Consider the following 16,308-nt stretch of genomic DNA (forward strand, 5'->3'; position numbering starts at 1 on the left):
CCTAGATACCTTTAAGAAGAAGGACCAATGCATGCTTAATGAGTTTGAACTTTCGGCCCCAAATCCCTATTCCAAAGAGGGGAGAGGGTATGGAGATTGAGTTCGATCACCAATGACCAACAATTTCATCAGTTATGCCTAGGTAATGAATCCTCCATAAAAATCCCTTAACAATTTGGTTCAAAAAGCTTTTGGATTGGTGAATGCATACTTGTGCCAGGAGTGTGGGGCAGACCAACTCCATGGGGATAGAAACTCCTGTGTCTGGGAATCTTCTGGACCTCACCTTAGGTATCTTTTTATCTAGCTGCTCATTGGTATACTTCATAATAAATTGGTAATACTAAGTAGAGCACTTTGTTGAGTTCTGTGAGCCATTCTAGCAAATTGTAGAGCCTGGAGGAAGGGACCACAGGAACCTCTAATTAGGAGCCAGTTCATAAGAAGTACAGGAGGCCTGGGACTTGTGTCTACTATGTGAAGTGGAGGTAGTCTTGTGGGACTGAGCCCTTCACCTGTGGGATCTGTGTTACCTCCAGGAAGTTATCAGTAGAAGTGAATTGAACTGTAGGACACCTCCAAATTTGAAAAATTAGTTGGTTTGGGGGAAAAATATCCAACACAAAAGTGTGGGTAAAAACATTTTCAAAAGCAGGGGCATCTGGTTGGCTCAGTCAGTTGGGCATCTAACTCTTGGTTTTGAGTCAGGTCATGATCAGAATCCTGGGACTGAGTCAGCCTCTGTCCTCAGCACAGAGTCTGCTTAAGGATTCTCTCTCTCCCTCCCTCTCCTCCTCTCCCCCTTATTATGTTCTCTCTCTCTAAAATAAATAAACAAATTTTTTTTAATTAGCAATAATCGCGCCTCGGATAAACCTCATTGGCTATGATACTGCCACTGCGCAAAAAATGTATTTTTTTTTCAAAAGCAATAGGTTTGGTAGACCAGGACTATAATTTAATTATTAAGCAGAAAAGACTACTCAATTACATCAAAGATATCTTTAAACAAAGAGGGCAAGACACTATTCACCTTCTCAATGGCTCATGAGGTGCCTTTGTAACGTTCTTCCAAAAATACCCAGGACATTACCCATCACAGCCATTGCTCTCATTCTAGTTTAGAAAATCTTCTCCCAGAGTTCAAAGAGCACATGCTCAAATTTATATGATCAGGTATGAAGACACTTTGCAGTCATTCTTGGAAAATCCTAAGTAAAACAAATGACAACAAGCCAAAACCTCTATGATATGTCAGGAAAACACATCAAAACTGAAAAATGGCAACTTAACAACAATCAAAGTTACAATGGCACTGATACTTGCTTTCTGTCCCTGTTGGAGATAGAAGCACCTCCCTTACTAATTTGAGGGCTGTTGTAATTGACATAAAAGATGACACAAACTCATTGAATATACGACCAATAGGAAGCCACTTGCAAAGTGCAGAATCTACAGTCTTATAATCCATTTGCTCTCCTGCTGGGTTTGGATTTCCTCATGACCATACAGATCCAGGAGACAATATCATGAGTATATAATATACACTTATCATGGCAAGTGATAACTAGCTAAGAGATACATATCAAAGCAATTTTTTTTTCTAAAAAAATGAAGGTTTTTCCAGAAAGAGTGAGAAAAAAGAATTTAAACAAAGAAAAAAGACACTCTTAGAGCTTGCACTTCTGTGTCTCTTATTAAATTTACAACATGAAGCAATTTTATCATCAAAATTATATAATGGCATAAACCACAATAGGATACTTCTCAGGCAAAAAAAAAAAAAAAAAAAAAAAGGAAAAAAAACACACACACAAAATGTTTTCTAAGGAGTTAAGAAGCTTTCTTGGACAAGTTATGTTACAATAAAATATTAATGTGTGCTCATTTGTCATGTGTTAATTAGCAGAATAAGCTGTAGGAAGTCCGGATTACCATGCAAATGTTAATTAGGTCATAATTTATGTTAAGCATTTCTAAGTTTAGGAACACCACGTCTCATTTAGCAGCAGTTGAACTTTAGAAATAATTTGCATGTGCAACTGCTCCTTTTCAATTTTCATATGACAGTCACTTCATTTTAATAAATACAAGAAACTGCATTTAAATAATAGCAAATTCAGAGCTAATTTGGTCACAGTCGGTACATTTCCATGGGAGATGGAAACTCTGTCCTTTAATCACCACACAGGTGAAAAAACATGCTTCTGAAGATAGTTTTTCTAAAAGAGCCAAGAGTCCTCCCCGTCCCCCAGCAGTTACCCAGAATGTTGATGCTTTTCTCCTTTTTGGAGAAAATGTGTTCTTACATGGTTTTTTACATGATCCAGCTTGACCATCTTTAGGCCCAACATCATCGTGTTTTTTTCTCTTCCCTTTGATTGGCTACAGACAATCACACAACGGCATTCTGTAACTTGTCCCTGAGCCTGTTTTTACATATAACTGAGATAGAGTAGGGACTGGATTCAGGTGTCTTGGTCAGGTCTGTAGAAGAACCTACTGAGCTACTTTCCTCCCAAGTAACAGATCTCATGGAATGTGGAGGCAGGATATTCATGTAAAACAAAGCCAGAACAAACCGATCTGCGCCAAGACGGACCCCAGCACTGATCTCTCACCTCCTCTCTCTCTCAGTAGAACACAAAAAACCACATCCGGGGTGGAGATTTAACATGTTAATTATGGGGCGCCTGGGTGGCTCAGTGGTTTAAGCCTCTGCCTTCAGCTCAGGTCATGATCTCAGGGTCCTGGGATCAAGCCCCACATCGGGCTCTCTGCTCAGCAGGGAGCCTGCTTCCCCCTCTCTCTCTGCCTACTTGTGATCTCTGTCTATCAAATAAATAAATAACATGTTAATTAGACATGTGATACATGAAGAAGTGTGATCTTTGAGTGCACAAGCCCAAAAGAAATCTCTGTCCCTATCTGTTTAGACAGCACCCTTTTCCTGCCAAAGACCCTCAGCCCTCTGAAGACCGCTCAGACTTCTCCAGGGAGAGGCAGCTGGAGGGCTTTTCCCTTTGCTCTGTCTCCCCTGTGCTCAAGCACAGGTCCCAGCAAGACCTTGCCTGGAACTCCCATTATGGCCTTTGGTCAATTTCCATTGTGCAGAGAAGCCAAGCGTCCGGTTCATAATGTTTTCAAAAATCTTTATTTTAAAATTCTTTTTTGTTCTGTGTCATAGCGACGAGTGATCCCATCTACTCCTGAATTTCTAGAAACAACCGGAAACTCTAATTGGAAGGGTTGCCCTTATCCCAAGTGGGAAAGTTTGCAGAAATCAAAGCCATCCTACAGAGACTCATCCTAGGGTGAGTCACCTCTTCATCTATGACGACACCGGTTCAGAGAATGGCTTCTCAACTTTCCTCATGTCATGACCCTCTCTGGAAGCCTTGATAAAGCCAATGAATTCCTGCTCAGAGTAAGGCTTTTAAAGCTTAAATTAATATATGGGATTAAAAATGGAACTAATTATAGTGAAATATTTTATTTTAAACATGTAACATAGTGGTTTGTATCTGTGTTTCTTTATGAATGCATTGAAGCACTTGATCCAACTGCTGGTCTGCTAACAACTGTGACTTCGAAGCATCAGTACCAATGAACTTCATTTCAAGCCATCTGCATTTCAACTCCATGAAAATACCTAGGATTTGAATTGGTGACAAAGTCACAGAGGTACAATCTATGCTTCTGTGGGTTGTTAACCATTTCATAATGGAAGGAAATGTTACACTTCAATTAGAGGATAACAGAAATAAAGATCTAATTATACTTTTTTTCAAGTTCACATATCCTCTGAATGCTCTTAGGTTTAAACTACTGACTTGGAAGAAAAAAAAAAATTCTAAACTTCTAAAAAGATTTCTTAATGTTTTCCTAATTTAAATTTTACACTATAATTAGAAAATATTTGAAATGAAATCATCTTTTTACTCACAAAACTACTTTCATTTTATACTTCTTGTCCATGTGCATGCATTTTTTTACATATTTGTAATTAAAGGGCATGCCAAGTTTATTATATCTTCAATGGTTTGCCATTACAGATAACACTTATATTTAAAATATACTCTAGGTGAGAGATCTACCCTTGGCTCAAGAAGGGAAAGAATTTAGACACAGGACTGGGACATGAATAACCTTCACTCCCTTTACCCCTACACCTAGCAGCTCTAGGTTTATTTTACTTATGAGCTTCCAAATAAGTTTGATTCACACTTTTTTTAAATGGGAATTTGCTGCCAACATTGAAAAACCATAGCTCAAATAAAACCCCAGATTTTAGACTTCCCATGGGCAAGGCTGGCATTGCATTTTTCCATGGCAGCAATCCACTGGACCGGAGTCTGTTTCTTGTCTAGATACAGTGCCCTTCCCACCTCCAAAATATATTTTTTTCTTTTTTGGTTACCTACCTGGCTCCTGTGGATGTTTGAGTTGGCAACCACCCACTAGAAAATAAAGCTCATACTCCTTTGCCTGCCATCTAAGACTCTCAACAACTAGTGTTTTCAACTAATTGTTTTCATGACATTTTATTCAAATCAAAGAGGTGCTGCCATTGTCGCAGGAAGGGAGTTGGAAACTTTTCCTACCTTGGGGTTTTCTCTCCCTTCATTTAACTCATCAGAACTGCTTTTTAACTATCTTTTTTTGCTCTTTTTTTAAAGATTTTATTCATTTATTTGAGAGAGAGACAGTGAGAGAGAGCATGAGAGAGGAGAAAATCGAGGGAGACGCAGACTCCCCATGGAGCTGGAAGCCCAATGGTGGGACTTGATTCTGGGACTCTGGGATCATGACCCAAACCAAAGGCAGTCACTCAACCAACTGAGCCACCCAGGCACCCATCTTTTTTTCCTCTAAACCAGATAATATTCATATTTCAAATCATAAGGCAAATATTACTTCCACTATGAAGGTGAACTCTTTGCCTCTATACTCAACGTGCACTTAGCAGAGAATACATGTTTTGCCTTATGGCTTAGATTTTCCAGTAGACAAACCCTAGAGAACTACACATACAAAAAGACATTAATTACTTGTTGATTTTATTTGAGTTGGTTTGGTTAAGAACCTGCTTTTTATTTTGTTGATACTTTGCTGTGGCTGTTTATTTATTTGGTGTTAATTTCCCCCATAACAGATTCTTATTTAGAAGGTGCAATGTTGGATTTCAGGGCCTATACATTATTTCAAATGACAGAAACTTTTGTTTCTTTGACCATATTTCTGTCATCTCTGGAAAACATTTGCATAGAATCACAACTTTGGGTCTACAGCCCCATGTGGCAACTATTGGTTGAAAATGAGTAGCAGCAGCATCTGTTTACAAAGGAATATGACCTCCAGTTCGCCACAGTCCCCACCATTCCCTAGCAAGTCCCCTTGATTCATTTTAATTTTCCATATGACTTGCTTGCCTGGCCCCTTCTGAAGCATCTTGGTTTGAGACCACCCAATCTGCACAAAGACAAAAGTATTCAAGAAAAAACAAAAAGTGAAGTCAACCAAGGGGTTTTGATGGTTAAAAATCTAGTAGCAAAAGATAAATTGTCATTTGCCAAAATAAAATGCCACTTTCTTGTGCCTACTATGTGTTTGCTGGAGGCAATGGAACCACAACCATGAGATTGAGAAGAGACATTCTATTGCCTAAGGTATCATTTTATCATTTTTACCTTTGCCCATAAAGAGGAAAATACCATTTAGATGAGGGATAAATGTAATAAGTCCAGGGAGCATAAAAAGAAAGAAATCTTGCTGTACCACTGCTTCAACTTCCTCCTCCTTCCCTGAAGGGTGTTTTGTGGAGAAAGATGATCTCATCCTCAAAAATATAGATGTTTCCTGAATGTTCTTAATGTACCTTTAATCATCAACTACAGTTTTACTCTTCACTTATTTATCTGCTCTTCTTTGGTATCTACTTCTCTTTCAAGCTGCTACACATGATCAATAATACTTATGACCTGTTCAAAATGCATCCGTTATTCTAGTCTTAAATCATCACTTTCAAGCTTCAAGCAAAACCCTTAGTTTTCAAGATAAACAAGTGCACATTTATCATGCCTGGCCCCTTTCTAAGTTTGCGCATGACTATAGCATTTCTACTCAACTAGTATCCCTACTCTGACTCCCACTGTGTCTTTTCAGCTTCTTCTCATAAAGAAACCACCCCACCACATTGAAGTTATCTAGTCTCCTTCCTCAGGATTTAACCTGCTTTTTCTACCCTCCTTGAGGCACACGAATTGAATTAAATGTACAATTCTTGCTACAGAAAGTCCATATGAACAGAGAAATTTATCAAATTTATCAAGCACCATTTTTTTTTTAATTTACTTAAGTTATTTTGATGATCAAATTGCAAACCCTCTTTCCACCTAAGGCATTCATTTAAATGTCCTCAAATTCTGCTACTGGATATATGCCATCTGCTCAGATCATTGACAAGAATGACAGTCACAGGTACCATGTCACAGGGCTTCCTGCCAGGAAGAGTTTCCCTCTCTCTCCACTGGATACTGTTCACTTAGTTGAAAACAGATACTTTCTACAACTGTTAGCTCCTTCTCCAAACAAAGCTGAAAAAAAACATCCAGAGAGAGAAAGCGGGTGCTAAAGAGAAACATGTATTCAGTCCAAAGTTGAACCTGTGTCAAAATGCACTAAGGGATGAAGTTGAATCATTCATCCTGACAAGATGGTCGGTGACAGTGGGAGCTGAGGAATCCACATTTTCATTATATGGAGATTTCCTGCTAAGAAGAGCAATCAAAAGCCAGCTAATTGAAGTATCCATGAGCCCATTTAAAGAAGAAATATTGCTCCATAAAATTATACAGTCTCTCCCCAGCCCGCCCCTCCAACTCTTTTATCTTTCCTCTAAGGCATATGGGCCTGACATCCATGACAAAGACCCGCAGCTCCAGAGAGAGCTGACCCAGAAGCAGTCCCGGTGAAAGCCTTTCTCTACATTCAGAGGGGCGAGAGTGGGGAGGGGAGGTTTGCTATTCATACGCAAAAAGGGAGTTTACTCTAAAAATGCCACCCCTCGTTTCCGTGAAAGGCCCATCACCTCACCGGCTGGCCCAGAATGCTCTTCCACCCAACGCTGCCCTTCTCTGTCTGAAATTCTACCATTCCAGCTTCAGCCCTCCTGTTTGAAGCCAGGAGGGCTGAAGCTGGAACGCCCATCCTCCAGGTAACAACGACGTGAAGCTGCGTTAGCCATCTGTATACCTGGTGTTTACACATGTGTAGTCCAACCAGCAGGCATAAGAGCCCAGATGAAAGAAGGCTGAGGTGATTTGAGCTGTGGTATTGATGTGGGAAACAGAGGCAGAAGACAAATTATTAAATTTCCTGACCTACTGACAAGCCCTTAACACAAGCAGAGTGACTCTCCTCTAGGGACTCAACTATCACCACCTTAAGGCTTTGCTAAGGGCAAAGGGCAATCCTAGCCTGAATGACCCCTTGTCCCCAAACAGGATCCTATAAATCTACTTTAACAATTCCTTTAGGAAACTTGATCTCTAAACCTCCGAGATGGTGTCTCTTTCCCAATCGAAGGGCCCACTGATATACATCTAAAGGGTCTCACGAAAAGGTTTTATTACTGGTAATGAATAACCTTTTCCCCAGACAATAGCTAGCCCCTCAAGGTCCTAGAAACCTTGCTTCCAAAATTCCTTAGAGACTTACGCCATCCCTAATCCCCTCCAAACTTACAAGTATATAACAGACCACTCCTCACATCCCCCAGGCAGCAGCTCTTCCTGCCCATGGATCCTGTTCCCGTGCTTTAATAAACCAGCATTTTGCACCGAAGATGTCTCAAGAATTCTTTCTTGGTCTTCGGCTCCGGACCTCACCCCACCGAACCTCACCTATGTTCTAGGATTCCATCAGTATGTATGCACACACACACACGTGTACACACATACACATACGGTTGCAGTGATGGACTTCTGAGTCAGTGGACCATGTAGGTTACAGGACCATATGGAAGCCTCAAAGACAAACTCTTTCTTCCCAGTGATGGCTTACGGCAGGCCCTGATTAGCAAAGGAACAAATCCTCTTAAGGATTCAGAACAAATTCTCTCACTTAGTCTCCTAAATAGGATGTGAAGAGCTGGTTCATCTGGTGCCCAGATGAGGAAGCCAGAAACAAAGCCCACGGAGCCCCCCACTGCCTCACAGAAATAGACATATGTGCACCCAGCAATGAAGGCTCAGGTGCTCTTCTAAGTCAACACAATAACACTCTCTCTACCATGGCACTTGGGTTAATAAATCCCAAGTGAGTCAGTAAATCAAACAAGCACTTTTTTCTTTTTTCTTTTTTTTTTAATTTTTTTTTTTTTTTTTTACACAAAGACCTTATTTCCTCTGAATCTTAATTTATTTGGTTAGGGCTGGCCCTTGGCTAAATTGTGGAATGAAGATTATCCAGGGGACCGTTTCTTTCAATTTGTTTCCTTACATCCCAGGACCCCTTCTGTCATACACAAACATATACTGAGTGCCCCTTGTTTCCACAGTGATTAGGGATACTCCGATGGTACCTTAACTGGGTCTGTACTCTCTATACCCAGCATCCTCTCTTCTTGCTTTCAAAGCCCATTGGTCCTCCGGGCACCTGGGTGGCTCAGTCAGTGAAGTGTCTGACTCTTGGTTTCAGCTTAGGTCATGATTCCCAGGTCATGAGATCAAGCCCTGTGTGGGGCTCTGTGCTGGGCGTAGAGCCTATTTGAGATTCTCTCTCTCCATCTGCCTCTCCACACCTCCTTCCCCCCTTGTTCTCTCTCTCTAAAACACAACACAACACAACACACAAACAAGCAAAAACTCTTATCCTCTGTGCTGTCTTCTGGGGTCTCTGAGATTTGTTCTCTCCATTCCAACATTAACTTATTAGTGTGCGGGAATATAGGCTCTGGTGCTAGGTCATTTGAGTTCAAATCCCATTTTAGCCACTTACCAACTCTGTGACCTGAAGCAAGTTCTTTAGCTTCTCTGCCTCCATCTCATCATGTATCAAATCAGATAACCAATAGTCCCCACCTTGCAGGGTTGGTGTGAGGAATAATTGTGTTTATATATGTAGCAAGATTACAGCAGTGCCTGGCACTTCCCAAACACTCAATGAGCATTAGGCATTACTGCTATTATTATAAACGGCATCGAGTGCAATGTTCCTTATCGCGTGCTCGTGTGCTTCAAGCCATTAGCATGAATTTTCTCCAGCACTTTTTCCTCAGCTCCTGTAGTAAATATGGAGCTGCAGGAAGAGGCACTTCGATACCATTCACTCCCTGAAAGTGACAGCAACAATTATGTATTACTCACTTAGCATGTGTGGATTTTGGATATAATAGCAAACATCTCCACAATTTGGTTCCATCTTCGGCAATCACTGGGTGGCCTCTGATCCTGAAACTTCTCAACTAGGGACATTTTTCTGTCACCAGACCTTCGTTCTCTAGGCAGGATTAAACTCAGAGAAAGAGCAGCAGAGAATATTATATGAGCCTCCTTTATTTCCTGTGTCCTTTTCATTTAAAGTAATCAAACTCTCAAGTTTCTAAAAGTCTAACAACTAGGTATCAGTACACAGTTCTGTTCAACAAACAGAAGCCAGTTGTGTTCTGAGACACTAAGCCCGAGGGGCTGTGCACGTGCCACTTTTCAGACACAAGTGTTTGTCCTTTCACTCTGGAATTCAGCACTAATTTCAGTATACTTCCAACAGCAATCCCGAAGTGAAAAAGAGCATGGGGCTAGGAGACATTTTCAGCCACACCCGTTAATGACTCGGAGACCTTGTGCATATCTATTTCCCTTCCCAGATCCTCCGAGTCTGTGTGGAAAAGGGTGAGGGAGAGAAGCGGGAAACAGTCTCACAGGATTGATTAAAGTTTAATCATGTATGAGAATGCTCTGTAAATTGTGAGATCATCCCAAGTATAAAGATCATTGTCGTGACGTCACCACATTGATAGTCAATGCTTCTGAGCTCTTACTATGTGCCAGGAACTCTTTTAAATGAATTTTGTAGATAATCTTTTTTTTTTTAATTCCATTTATTTATTTGAGAGAGAGACAGTGAGAGAGAGCATGAGAGGGGAGAAGGTCAGAGGGAGAAGCAGACTCCCCGTGGAGCTGGGAGCCCGATGCGGGACTTGATCCAGGGACTCCAGGATCATGACCTGAGCCAAAGGCAGTTGCCCAATCATAGAAGAAGATATATATATCGCGACAGAAGCGATATATCATTAAAATGCCCATCTTACAGATGAGGGAACCATAGTGGAAGTTGTTACGTAACTTTCTGAAGGTCACATTGCAGTTAAGTGATAGGGCTGTGGAACGTGAATTCAGTTACTGGATTTTTAACATCCACACTAGACTTCCCCACGAAAAAGAAACATCAGTGCATCCTCTTTAGCTCTATAGCTTTGATTTCTTATATCCTGTGTATTAGTTTCCTATTGTGGTTGTAACAAACTCCTACAGATTTAGTGCTTTAAAAAAACATATACATATTATCTTAGAGCTCTGGAGGTCAAAAGTCTGAAGTAGGTCTTATGGGGCTAACATCAAGGTGTCAGAGAAGTCATGTTCCTTCTGGACCTTCGTTCTTTGCCTTCTCCTGCTGAAGGAGGCTGTCCTCACTATCCGGCTCATGACTCCTTTCTCCATCTTCAAAGCCATAATCACATCACTCTGACCACTGCTTCTATCCATCCTCACATCTCTTTTCCTGACTCTAGAGCCTCCATCTTTCACTTACAAGGACACTTGTGATTACACTGAGTCCATCCAAAAATCCAAGATAATCTCCCCATGTCAAGAACCTTAATGTAATCATATCTGCAAAGTTCCCTTTGCTATGTAAGGGAACGTATTCCCATGTTATGGGAATTAGAGTGTGAACATCTTTGGGAAAGCAATTATTTTGTCTTCCACATGCTGCAATGGCCAAGTTACAACATTACAGTAAAGAACTGCTTCTAATATATAAAAATGGAAAGGGAGTAAATTGATTTTATCCCCACCATCTTTTCTGTGACAAAGATCCATGTTTAAGCGAGGTGGTAAAATTGATGCTGTTTCATCAAGCTAGTGAAACGATGTGCGGTCAGCAACAAAATGAGTGAGGAATACACATAGTATCACCTTCTCCAACACTAATCGTGGGGTCTGGCATTGGGTGGATATAGGAGCTATTTCAAGGGATGGTATTTGGTCACATGATGTCACTAACTATAACATCTCTAGCTATAAAGCCCTAGATACTATTTGAGTTGCCACACTACAAATCTGCAAACCATGGATTTTTATCCCTGGCTCCCAATTCCGGGGTTGTACACCATACATTAACTCTGATCCAGGGAATATTGCCCTACCTTCACTGGGGGAACAACAGAGATGCCAGGATTGCTGGTAGAGGGTGAGAGCAATCTAAAATAGAAGACAGAGGGAAGAGAGGACAGACTGCAATTGTGGCGCAGGTCTAACAGACAGGACTGCAGCATTTTCGCATCAAACCTCCTATTGGGAGTCCTGTCCAGCCACCTCCTTACTACGATGAAGTCAACTTAACATGGGTCGTAAGTGGATCCAGGTACCACGAGGGGTGGAAAGACCAAATGTTGAATTGCCGCAAATATCTTCCAGATCTTTCAGTGTCTCCAAATACTAGCGGCCAACCTCTGCATCCTGGGGCCTGCATGTTTTTTTTTTTTTTTCTTTGTTTTTCTGAAACTATGTTAAGAATACCATGGCCCTGGTCCGCAGGCTAGAAGTGTCCAGAATTTAACACGCTCCAGGAGCAGCCCTTCCCAAAGACTGTGAGGAATTGGTACGTAAACTTCCCAGTGTCCTTCCTACTCTACTGGGACATTTCTGGCGCATGTGCTCTGCCCTATTTCCCAGTTCACTATGAAAATGAGATCTGACTGCTCACTGTGGTACCTGGCTTACTAATGTTGTCTTGATGGGCTGCCTGCCCCTCAACATTTTATATTACTTTCTACACCTCCTAAACAGCCTGGATCGACCTCAAGATCACCTCTGGGGCCGTAAGACAGTTGGAAATAGGTGACAAACCATCCTGGTTTGCTCAGGATTTAGGAGGTTTGTGGATAGGATTTTCAATTTTTAAAAAACTAAGACAGTGCTGGAAAAACCGTCCCACATTTGCCTGAAACTAAGGACTTTTTCAGGACTTGGAACTTGTGCTGTTACAATTAGAGACGGTGCTAAGCAAACTGGGATAGATTTGTCACCCTTGTTGGAACACAAAGTCATCCTAAGAAACAAATCTTTGGAATTGGCTTCCGCTGCTACACTGGCAAAATGGCAACACAATCACCATCACTGGTAGCAAGTGGAGCGGTGTGCTATGATATCCTAATTGCTAACACTCTCCCTTGAGGAGGAATCGGGATGGGACAGATGGAAGAGGCTGCCCCCGTTTGCGCACCATCTCAAACTCTTCAGAGATGTGGTGGCAATGATCAGTGAAGGGCTGTGGCATTGGGCAGTTGTGTCGGGTAGCAGGAACAACTGAAAAATGAAAATGAAAGAACTCGCGTGAGCCGGACACCATGCCAGGGTTCAGTGGGGAAGCCAGAGTATCTCTCCAACACGATTCGAAGTAGCTCATCTTCTGCAGACTGAGGGAAGACCATGCTGAAAATCAGGGCCAGGATCCGATGTGAGAGATTCATCATAGGGAATGTTTAAGTCACAGCCCCGACAAGCTCTGTTCCAGGCAGGCACTGATGGAGCAAATAGGGGACCCTGAGATAATCAGATAGGCTCACCCGGGTAAATGAACCCTAGAAACTTGAACTCTCAGATTCCTCTGCACTTGTGCCGTGCAGAAGTTATCCACATCCCATGGATGGAAGATAACGTTATCTCCTTGCCTGGCGACCAAGCAGAGGCCTTGCTTGGGAGAAGGCCTTACGAGATGATACTTTTTTCTTTGAGACCTGCCGCCATCTTCCGACATAGGTCAGTAAGAAGAGCTAGGCTTCACCAAAGAGTACCGGCTTTGCTTCAGGAAAAAAAGAATTACTCAGCAACAGAGTTTTGGACCTGGCTAAGAAGGACCTGCAGAAAGTGAATAAATATGCTAGGTAATGGCTCTTGAGGGTGCTACCCTCTGAGGTAAGGGAGGGGAGCAAAATAAAGCCCTTGATGAGGGAGAGTTTATAGATATCAGGGCATATCCCATATCAGGAAAGCCACAAATGCTAAACTATTAAAACTTCTTCCTCCTACCTCACATACACTTCACACTTCTGCATACACGCACACACCCAAGTATGCCGCTATTAATGACCCTTGAGAGTTTGTGTACAAACATTTCCACTCTCTTGCCTCTTGGGTGGGCCATTTCTGAGGTGTGTGTTTTGTACCTTTCCCAGAGTTTCCCCTCAGGATCAAGTTCCAGTCACCCGATGTGGCTGGTGATTTAGTAATACACTTTCTATGGACTGTTTTCCCTTCCTTTTCTGGGGGTGTGTCCTTGACTACTCAGATAAAATGTTCATACTCAAGTCTTTACCTGAGAGTCTGCTTTTGGGAGACTCCAGACCAAAACATGGAGACAAACACCCCATTACTAAAATTTTGCAGCACACTCTTTAACCTATCATCTCAAAAATTAAAACAAGAAAACATAATAATCTAAGATCAGATTACAAGCTTCTGAATCAGGAAACTGTGTCTCCCATTACGCTGTGATTACAGATCTTAGAACACTGTCTGGCACATAGTAGCTACATTTAAGTATTTGTTAAATAAATAAATGAATGGGGATGCCTGGGTGGCTCAGTTGGTTGAGCGGCTGCCTTCGGCTCAGGTCACGATCCCGGCGTCCTGGGATCGAGTTCCGCATCGGGCTCCTTGCTTGGCGGGGAGCCTACTTCTCCCTCTGCCTCTGCCTGCCACTCTGTCTGCCTGTGCCTCTCTCGCTTCTCTCTCTATGACAAATAAATAAAATAAAATTTTTAAAAAATAAATAAATAAATAAATAAATGAGTGAAAAGATTAATTCCCGCCAATTATGTAATTCAGGAGCTGGCAAAACTCTGTCTATAAGGGCTGACTAATGAGTACTTTAGGCTCTGCAGGTCACATAGCCTCTATCACAATTGGTTACCTCTGCTGTTGTGATATGAAAGTAGTCACAGATCATATGTAAACAAAGGAGAGCCGCTGTTACCTAATCAGATTTTATTTACCAAAAAAGGCAGGGGGCTGTGTTTGGCCCATGTTTGCACAACATTACAAGCCCGTGGTTTGCAAACCCTGGCTTTGCAAACCTTAATCAAAATTAAAGTAATGCCAAAACTTCAAATAGATAAAATCTAAAAAAAAGTTCTCATTTATCTGATGGCTACTTTTTAAAATGACCATCAGATAAATGAGAACTTTTTCTAGATTTTATCAAATTTACCAGATTTTCTCATTTTTGGTGGCCCTACGTTGCTCAAAGCTTAATCTGCCATTTGGGTCATTCTGTGCCACACAAATTACTGTAAAATTAAATCTGCAAAGTGAAGAGCAAAGATAGAGTCCATTGGATAAAAGTAAAATAAATACATACACTAAAATATGGACACCAAGTTTTGGGAGGAGGAATGCAAAAAGATGGAGGAGAATAGTTTATAGGCATGATTTTGTTTTTATTGCTACTGAAAAAAGTACCAGGAGACTCTAGTAGCAGCCCACACTCTTGCCTTAAGTGTGGACATTGTCCCCCATAGACGAAGGTCTTTATCACATCTGTTTAAATTTAAATAGGCAATCTATTGGAAGTACTATGTCAAACAAGTCTTCTTGGGATTTTCCTTGGCTCTCCTCTAAGGAAGATCCCACCCCCCACCCAAGCACCTTCTTTCACAGCATATACTGCTTTATCTCTGTCTTTATTTCTGTCCTCATTGCGTGAAATGTTTGTATATTTGAAAGTTGTCTGGGCTAGGGTTAGGGGAAATTGTGAAAACTTTGAAATGAGCCCAAACTCACTGTGCTGTTGAATGCTAGATGATGTCCACTGGACCCTCCAGCAATAATCTGATTGTGTGCAGTATATACCTGGCATTGTCTTTCACCAGTCTATTTTGCAACTCTGAGAAGAAAAAGTTGAATTATGGATGGTGCTGGTGAAATCCCTGTTTTCTTTAGAAAGCAAGGCAAAGGCTTGAGGTAAGGCAAATGAATTCAGTGCAGGTGACATGATAAATCTTTGTAAATGCAATTCACACTTGAACCAATTGTTAACTATTACTGGATCCCTCATTAATTAATAAGTTAAATAAAATCTTTGATGTTTGTTCACTTTGTATTTGTGCGGGAGTCATGGTTCTACCTTTTTGAAGATTATGTAACGCGAGACACAATTCAGAACCTGATGGGAGACTGTCTTGTTCCCTGTTGTGTCAGGAATACATACATGGAACTCAACAAATATTTGTTGGTTGAATGAATAAATGATTAAATAAATGAACATATAAAATAAATGGAGATGATCCCACAGGATAGAAAGCTGGGGGACAAGCCTGGTGAGGATATAACTTTTAGGAATGCTCTGTAAGAAAGGACAAGTTGTGCACAGTTTTATGGAGATTATTTTCTCAGAGTAAAAGATGCCTTTCTTTATAGTCCAAAGGTTCTACATGGACTAGGAGACAATGCAAGAAAAGTGCAAAGATATCAGAAGACCCAAAGGGTCATGGAAATATGGGGAAATTCAGGTGTAAACTGAGCCCCCAAACAAGATGTTGTCAATGAGAAGGGATGTATTGATGGAAATGGCCTATTTAGAGCTGCAGGTTTAAAAAAAAAAAAAAAAAACTCAAGTGAATTCATCTGTCAAGTTTAGAGAAGATCTCAATGCTTAAAAATAAGAAAAAGAAGAGTTCATGGTGATTTCTCGACAGTGAAGAGCTATTAACAATCACTCCAATGTGGTAAAATTCAGAACAGAAAGCATTTTGAATTGGGATTGTCCATTTCAAAAATCATGCTGTCATAATATTGAGAATTAAACAGGTATAAATAATAGCCTTGAACACTTCTCATTGCCAGATACCTCAGTAATTTATGGGGAAAAGTCTTCCTTAAATCACAACAAGGATGACGGATTTGGGAGGCTGTCCTTTATCATCTCAAATACTGTCCTAGATTGATAGAAAGATAGAGAATATAAAGAACCATCATTTGTATTGTTAAAAAGATTCTCCAACAGTTAAAATTGTTTTGGAAGAAA

At 41.0% G+C, this 16,308-nt stretch overlaps 1 protein-coding gene and 1 pseudogene across 3 annotated transcripts in view; both read right to left on the reverse strand.

Moving 5' to 3' along the window:
* Window positions 1–16,308, reverse strand: part of TAFA1 (TAFA chemokine like family member 1) — a 584,591-nt gene that overhangs the window by 446,335 nt on the left and 121,948 nt on the right. The window lies entirely within an intron of this gene.
* Window positions 826–910, reverse strand: LOC122910928 (annotated as a pseudogene).

Source organism: Neovison vison, chromosome 6, assembly GCF_020171115.1.
Source record: "Neovison vison isolate M4711 chromosome 6, ASM_NN_V1, whole genome shotgun sequence".
Classification (NCBI taxonomy): domain Eukaryota; kingdom Metazoa; phylum Chordata; class Mammalia; order Carnivora; family Mustelidae; genus Neogale; species Neogale vison.